The 7,697-nt window shown below is 36.0% G+C and overlaps 1 long non-coding RNA gene across 1 annotated transcript; it reads left to right on the top strand.

Moving 5' to 3' along the window:
- The first annotated feature begins 1,074 nt into the window (after positions 1 to 1,074).
- LOC111091162 lies at positions 1,075 to 7,404 on the top strand. Its single transcript, XR_005374184.1, has 3 exons — positions 1,075 to 1,183; positions 1,938 to 2,047; positions 6,731 to 7,404. It is a non-coding gene; the product is annotated as an uncharacterized LOC111091162 (long non-coding RNA).
- The last annotated feature ends 293 nt before the right edge of the window (positions 7,405 to 7,697 follow it).

The following is a 7,697-nucleotide window of genomic DNA, read 5'->3' as shown; positions in this document are numbered from 1 at the left end:
CTTCATAGCTAACAAGTTTCCAGGTGATGTCTTTGCTGCTAGACCTCAGACCACATTTGGGGAACAAGTAGCAAAGTTGTAGAGGGTAGGGGCCATCATATTGCTATGTTTATTCAGAACCTTGGACAGTACCTTGGCCATCAAAGGTATTCAATAACTATTTATGGTGGTGTGGGATTAAAGAATGAATGCAGACCTCAGAAAGTGCTGATCTAGGTTATAGTATCAGTTTTACCACTTAATACTCTGAACAATCATTGGCATTGTACTTATTTATAAAACACTCTTTCAGTGTTTGTAGAGTCAAAATTAAATGATGCATTTTAAAGCACTTGGCATAGTAATAGTATATAGCAAGGGACTGACAAAAAACAGTTACTATTAAAGGTGGTGGAGGAAATTTGTTGCACCTTTTCTAGACTTGGAAAGATTTCTGTAGTGGTCTTATTCTTGCTATTGTACAGAAGCAAGTATCTTAAGGATAAAGAAGGTAGCAATATAACCTTTGGCATGATTTTTAAAGATTGTTGCATGTCTATTTTATCCATTCTGACATGTACCCTAAGAGTGCTAGAGAAAGAAATCATGCTAAGTGAAAAGGTGCCAGGTGGGCTAACACATGTTGCTTCTAGTCTCTTATATCATAAAGCTGCCTCGAAGACAATCAAACCTGACCAGTAATACCAATGGAGACTGCAATGTCACTGTCCTCTTCCTACTACACTGGTTTCTACACAGCCTTCTTGGCACAGATAGTGCCTTGGTATTCTCCAGATTAAGCCCTGGCAAAGGCTCTCAGTAGGATGACTCAGATGGTGAATATGAGGGTGGTTGGCATGAGGCATTCAGTGCTCAACTAATTACATTGGAAAAGAAATTGCATGCTGAAGAAATCCCCATGCTATACTTCCTGAGTCAGCTTCCCTCATCCACAGGCAGAGGAAAGTTGCAATGTCTCCCAGATTCTTAGTTTGTATTCCAAAGGAGAAAGTCAGTTGCCTTTCTCACATGAATTGTATTTCAGAGCAGGAAAGTAATTAGCAAAGTGAAGTTTTTGTTTTGTTCTATTTTTTTTAAAGAATCATACGTAAAAAGATGAGAAGAAATGATAGAAACAGAAAACCACATTTACAAACCATAATGGATCTAGACGAAGGTCATCAATAGTTGCTAAAACCATTAGGTAAGAAACATTATAGGGGAAACTTTATAACAGATGGATCAAGCAGTCATGACCCGAATGCACTAATTAAATCTTTGCGTCACTAAAAGAGGGGCAAACAGGTCATTACTTTTCTTTTGGTGCAAGGCAATAGGAAGTGGACAGAAACACTGTAAACTATTGATGAAAGAAAAAACCCATATCTGACCTGGCCTCTAGATCAGAGGAATGGGAAATGTAGACCATGTTAAATGATATCACAAGAATTTAATCAGCCAAATCCAGCTATTCTTTAAGACAAAAAACTTAGCTTTTTCAAAAAATAAATAGCACAAGGGGGAGGGAAAATTATTATATATTAAGAGAGATTTATGATACCTATAATCTAAATGTACAGACCTTGTTTGGATCCTGATGCAAGAAAATTAACTTTTAAAAGATATTTTAAATAATAAGGGGACATTGAATTTGGATTAGTTATTAAGATGTTACAAAGAAATTATAGGTATTCCCACTCTTCAAAAGTTTGCATTAAACTGCTTTGCGTTTACCAAAGACCTACATTAGTACCTGTTTTTGCTAATCGAAAGAAATCCAGAAAACATCTTTACTTTTACAAAAAAGGTGAGGAGCAAAAGTAGCCGTCAATATTTGTTTTGCGGGTGTTGGAAGGGGAGGAGGGCGGGGGGTGGGAGTGAATGGGTGACGGGCACTGGGGGTTATTCTGTATGTTAGTAAATTGAACACCAATAAAAAAAAAATATTTGTTTTGCAGTGAGCTGCTGTGGGGATAGTGTACACCAGAAGCAGTGAGAGTGGCCCTGCCCAGCTCCTTTCCTGGGAACTACGGGATCTCAGCATCAAGCTGCCAGAGTTTTGAACTGCGTGAGCATCTGTGCTTATCTTGATTTATTTTGTGCATCCATTAGTAAGATGTGTCCTTAAGGTATCAGAAAAACCTAAGAGATTATTTTTGGGGTTTGAGAACAGTCAAAAAATTCCATATAAATTAACAGTGATTGCTTCTTTGTTTTACCTAAACCCTTTGGTTTACAAAATTTTTCATCAGTATCTACATTCCAATAGCCTAGGAAAGCTGTATTGTTAACTTTATGATAGTATTATTGGAGTCATATATATATATATATAATGTATATATATATAATATATATATGTATTTAATCCTTTATATGTAAAAAATATATATATATAAATATATATATGTTTAATCCTTATCTGCTGGAATGCTGACTGAAGTCTTTATTGATAAAAGATGTCGTCCATCTTTATTAGAAATCAGCCACATACAAGTTCAGGGAAGTAAAACACTTCACTGGTTACATTAGCAGAAATTAAACCATTTGTGTTGCCAAGTGGTAGCAATAAAGGGAGCAGATAAAAAAAAAATCATGCATTTGGTGGGAATTTAAGTAGCAGGACCATTTTGGGGAGCAATTTGGCAATATGTAGCAAAGTTGAGGTTGCATGTCCTCTATTTTAGAAATTCCAATAATTTCCAGAATTTCCTTTCCATCTGTGAGTCGGGTCATTTAGCCTGAGTGGAAGCTCTGCCTCCTGCAGTGGGTCTGGCTGGAGCTGGTTCCTCATTAGATTCAGGGTCAGATCTGTAGCATGTTTTTAAGTTTTTCTATCAATAGACTTTATTTTTTAGAGTGATTTAGATTTACAGAGATAGGTCTGAGGACCCATACAGCACTCCTTACACAATTCCTCCCATTTCTAATATCCTATATTAGTATAGTACCTTTGTTACAATTAATGAAATAATACTGGTACATTGTTATTAACTGAAATCCATAGTTTATCCATGTTTCCTTAATTTTCACCCAGGGTCCACTATCTCTTCCAGAGTCCTATCTGGGATACCATGTTACTTTTCGTTGTCCTGTCTCTAGGCTTGTGGCTGTGACAGTTTCTTAACTGCCCTTATCTTCAGTGACCTTGACAATTTTAAGGAGTTCTGGTCAGGTATATTATAGGATGCACTTCTCCTGGAATCTTTCTGTTTTTTTTTTTTATGATTAGTTTGAGGTTATTGATTTGGGGGAAGGAACTCACAGAAACAAAGTGGCATTTTCACTATTGCTTGAATTGTTCCAACTTTGCCTGTTGGGAGCTCTTTCACTTGATTGTTGTCCCCTTTGATATATCCCCATCAGTGTGCTTGCGTGTTCTTTTTTTTTTTTTTCCTTTGACCACTTCCTTACCTTCTGGGTTGTAAGATGCTCCAGGTTTACCTTATATATTTCCTGTCTTAGTCCTCGAATCTGCCATTTCTCCAGTACACCCCAGTCCCTTCTTGGAAAATGATATTAGAAACCAAGATCTGGGTATTAAGTGTGTTTATTTCTACTGTGGTGCCATTTCTTGTAGTTCCTTTTATCTGTTAGAGCAAAAATACATGTGTATATACTAACCAGTATTTATTCATATATGTATAAATATATATACATATATCTTAAGTGAAACCTGAGTTTTTACTGAGGTTTCTAGCTCTACTCCATTACCACATGGGTTAGGCTAGCTAGTTACCCTGGCTGGGAGGTGACCCCCCACTACGAAAGTAAGAAACCTGGTTCCCATTGTCCACTATCTCTTTGATGTTCATTTCCAGTGGATGTGCACAGCACTTCAGATTTAATAACCCATACCTCATGGGACACAATTTTATTCACTATAGTGTTTATGTACAGTTCCTTTTGTCTTTAGTCTCACAGACTCTACTCATTTCCAGGTGTACTTTGGTGAACACATTTTGCCCTAAACCTTTTCAGTAGGTTTGTTTCATGTATTTTTAATGCAATTAGGTTCTCTTGTCACAGTCTGCACTGTTTCTTGGAATCCCCACCCTCCTAAGTGAATTGTTAAAATTTTCATTAATTAAGGTTCATTTATTGTGTTATAGAGTTTTATGGATTTTGATAAATGCATAATGTCATGTGCTGTCATTACAGTATTATACAGAACAGTTTCACCACCCTAAAAATGCTCTGCGTTTCACTGATTCATCCTTTGCTCCCTTTTTCAAACACCTAGCAACAATTGAACACTTTACTGTCCTTATATTAATTTTTCCTTTTCTAGAATATCATATAATTGGAATCATATAGTATGTAGCCTTTTCTGACTGGCCTCTTTCCCCTAGCAATATGCGGTTAGGTCCCCTCCATGTCTTTGTAGTTGGACAGTTTGTTTATTTTTATCATTGAATAGTATTTCACCATATGATGTACCAGTTTGTTTATATATTCACCTGTTGAAAGATATCTTGGCTGTTTCCAGTTTTGCGTGGTTATGAATAAAACTGCTATAAACTTTTTTGTTTAGGTTTTTCTGTAGACATGTTTTCAACTCATTTGGGTAATCAACTAGGAGCACAACTGCAAAATTATATGGCAAGACTATAATTATCTTTGTAAGAAAGTGCCATACTTGCTTCCAAAGTGACTTTAGCAGTTTACATCCCCTCCAGCAATTAATGAGAGCTCCTAGTACTCCGCATCTTTGCCAACATTTCAATTTTTTTTTTTTTTGCGTTTTAGTGATTCTAATAAGTGTATGGAGGTATTGCATTTTAATTTTCAATATCCTAATGACAAATGACGTTGAGAGTCTTTTTATGTGCTTATTTGCCATCTGTGTATCTTCCTGAGGTATTTGTTCAAATTTTAGCTTATTTTAAAATTGGGTTGTTTATTTACTTATTATTGAGCATTAAGAGTTCTTTCTGTAGTTTGAATACAAACCTTGTATCAGAGAAGTGTTTTGCAAATATTTTCTCCTAGTCTGTGGCTTATCTTCTTAGTCATTAAGCACCCATTTTGTTTTTACTTCTGGGGATACATGATGGATGATACAGTTACCTGTTACTTTTCTAATAGCAATGGCAGAGCCTAGAGAGAACATACCCAATCTGTATTATTATTATTATTCCAGTGGCATAATCACTGGAACCCCAGATTATGACAATTTTGCTAACATTGCACTGAGCAAAGAAAGTCATGTGGTCAAATTTTGCATTAATGAAAAGGGACAGTACACTACATGGGTGGAGGATGGGGAAGAATAGATATTTGTCAGCAATAATATAATCTGCTATACCATGCATGGACCTACATTGGCTTTCTTTTACTTTATTCTATATTATATTAAATGATGAGTAATTCTTCAATCCGTCTGAAAGATCCTAATCTGAGAAAGCAATAAATCTCTACTTATTTATTTTGCATAATTTTCATGCCTAGACATTGTTCTCATTGATCTCTCTCTCCTGAGTGTTTTAAGTATTTTTAAATTCTTTTTTTTATCTGACTGTAAAGAGCAGCTGCAAAAGCAGAAAACCCATCTAGCCACATCAGAACCTCGTTCCTTGAGAAGATAGCATGCCTCTGATTTCCTCCTTTGTTCTCTTAACCCTCAGAGGAACATCAATAGCCCTCTTAACCCCCTTACCTTGCTGTTCTAAGTAAGACAATTGTACTTTGGGCTCTTCAAGGCCTTGCTACATCACATGGAAAAATTTCTGTCAGGTGAGGATAAAAAGTACATGCCATAGTTTTGGGTATTTCACATATTTGATGAAAAGGTAACATATGCGTTGTGGATATTTTCTAACTTCAGTGAGGATGGGGCTTGCCTCCTCTCCCCCATCTATCTCGCTCTCTTTCTTGCTCATTGCATGGTTTTGCTTGTTGGTAGATGTATATTTATTTCACTGTGTCTAACTAGATGTCTTCCTGTTTAAGCTTTACTAGTCATGTTTTGTTTTTTTTTTTCTAGAGTTGAGGAGTAAAAAGAAAAAGTCTACACAAGATACTTGGAAAAAACATTAATGCACAGAGATAAATAGATAAATATGCCCATTACCTTCTACCTAGAGATAATAGTACTTATAGAACTTTTCATACTTTAGTAGTCTCATAAGTCATAAGAAGCTCTATAGATAGGAAGCATGCTTAATTTAATGTAACTAAATGTTTAGTTGTTCACTTGATGACAATAAAAACCCAAAATATGGCCAGGTACAAAAATGATTAGTTAATTGATGAATCAAAAAGTCTCAGCCTGAGCCTATTAGTGATATGAAAATTGCTAAGAATAACAAAAAACCATTAAGAAAGGCAAAAATGGATACTTCAGGTAGAGAAAAGAGAGAGGTCAGATAGGACTTGTTTTTTATCCTATGTCTTTCTGTATTATTTGATTTTGTAACCAAGTAAATGAGTTACTTATAGTTTTGTGTGTGTACAAAATTCTTTGCATTTTTTGAAATACTTCTATTATCAGAAATTTCAGCTTTTAAACATTACATTAAGTTATATAATGGAAATTAAATAAGGAATAATGCCTAAATCTCTATTTTGGTTCTGTATTTAAATAACATCTTTCTTGGGGCCTCTTGATACACTGTGGCTTATTTACCTAATACTCTCTGATTCCCTGGGTTCTAGATCACATGCCTCATACTTTATGCTTTCAGTTATGTTAGCTTAAGTATATAACTTTGTCATTATGGTCATATAACATCTCATTTTCTGTTTCTCATAGAATCTGTTTGGGGAACATGGACAGACTCCTTCATACCCAGTGGATTTCATGTCTCTGGATTTCTACCATTGGGTTTTCCAGGATCTTCTATCACTTCTCTCGGTAACCCACAGTGAGGCACCTCCCCTTGCTATGCTCATTACCCAGGGGAAGAATCTGGAGAGGAAAAGAGAGCCATTGTAAGTGAAACACTTTCCAGGTCCAGATATTAGGCAAGTTTTGAGCCTCCTTGGACCAAGTTTTCTTCACCTACTCATGCACTGTGTCAAATTGGGTAATTAGGAAGGTTCATTGGGAATCCAAAATGCTCAGGGTCTATGAAAAGGTGGGAACGATGTCATCTATGTCATCTACTCTGCATTACTCAGTGACGTCAGATTATTTAAGGCCTGTGTGTCACACCTGTATTTGACAAGGACCTGTAGAAGTACACAGATGTACTTCTAGAGAGTGCTTGAAATGAGAGGTGAAAGTGGACATGGATGTCACTGAAAAGGGAAAATGCAGAAGCAAGATAGTTTGGCTACTATCAATTTCTGAAATATAAAGATGTGAGACTGCTTGGGTGTTGCTTTGGCTTGAGAAATAAATGGTAGGTTTACTCCACAAATCCAATATCTTTAAACATCTGGAGACACTCCAAGATTCCTGGGGCAGGAGAATAACAAAATCACTTGCTTAACCTTTCCTTCATTTCAGGATCTCCATAATTAGAGCAAGGTGTGAATAATGAGGAACTCTGCGAGGTCACATCAATCATAAAAGAGGAGAAATTCAATCCCCTACCCTCTGCAAAAACCTGTAGCAATTGGCCTAGGCCATGTCTTGACATGTTTAGAGAATTCATTATTCCTTCAATCAGTATTCTTTTTTTTTTTTTTTTTGTCTTCCTCGTATTTTCTTTTTTTTTAATTTATTTTTTATTGGTGTTCAATTTACTAACATACAGAATAACCCCCAGTGCCCG

The sequence above is a fragment of the Canis lupus genome, chromosome 19 (assembly GCF_011100685.1).
Source record: "Canis lupus familiaris isolate Mischka breed German Shepherd chromosome 19, alternate assembly UU_Cfam_GSD_1.0, whole genome shotgun sequence".
Taxonomy (NCBI): domain Eukaryota; kingdom Metazoa; phylum Chordata; class Mammalia; order Carnivora; family Canidae; genus Canis; species Canis lupus.
The sequence above is the reverse complement of the archived record's forward strand: the minus strand, read 5'-3'. Positions and strand labels throughout refer to the sequence as shown.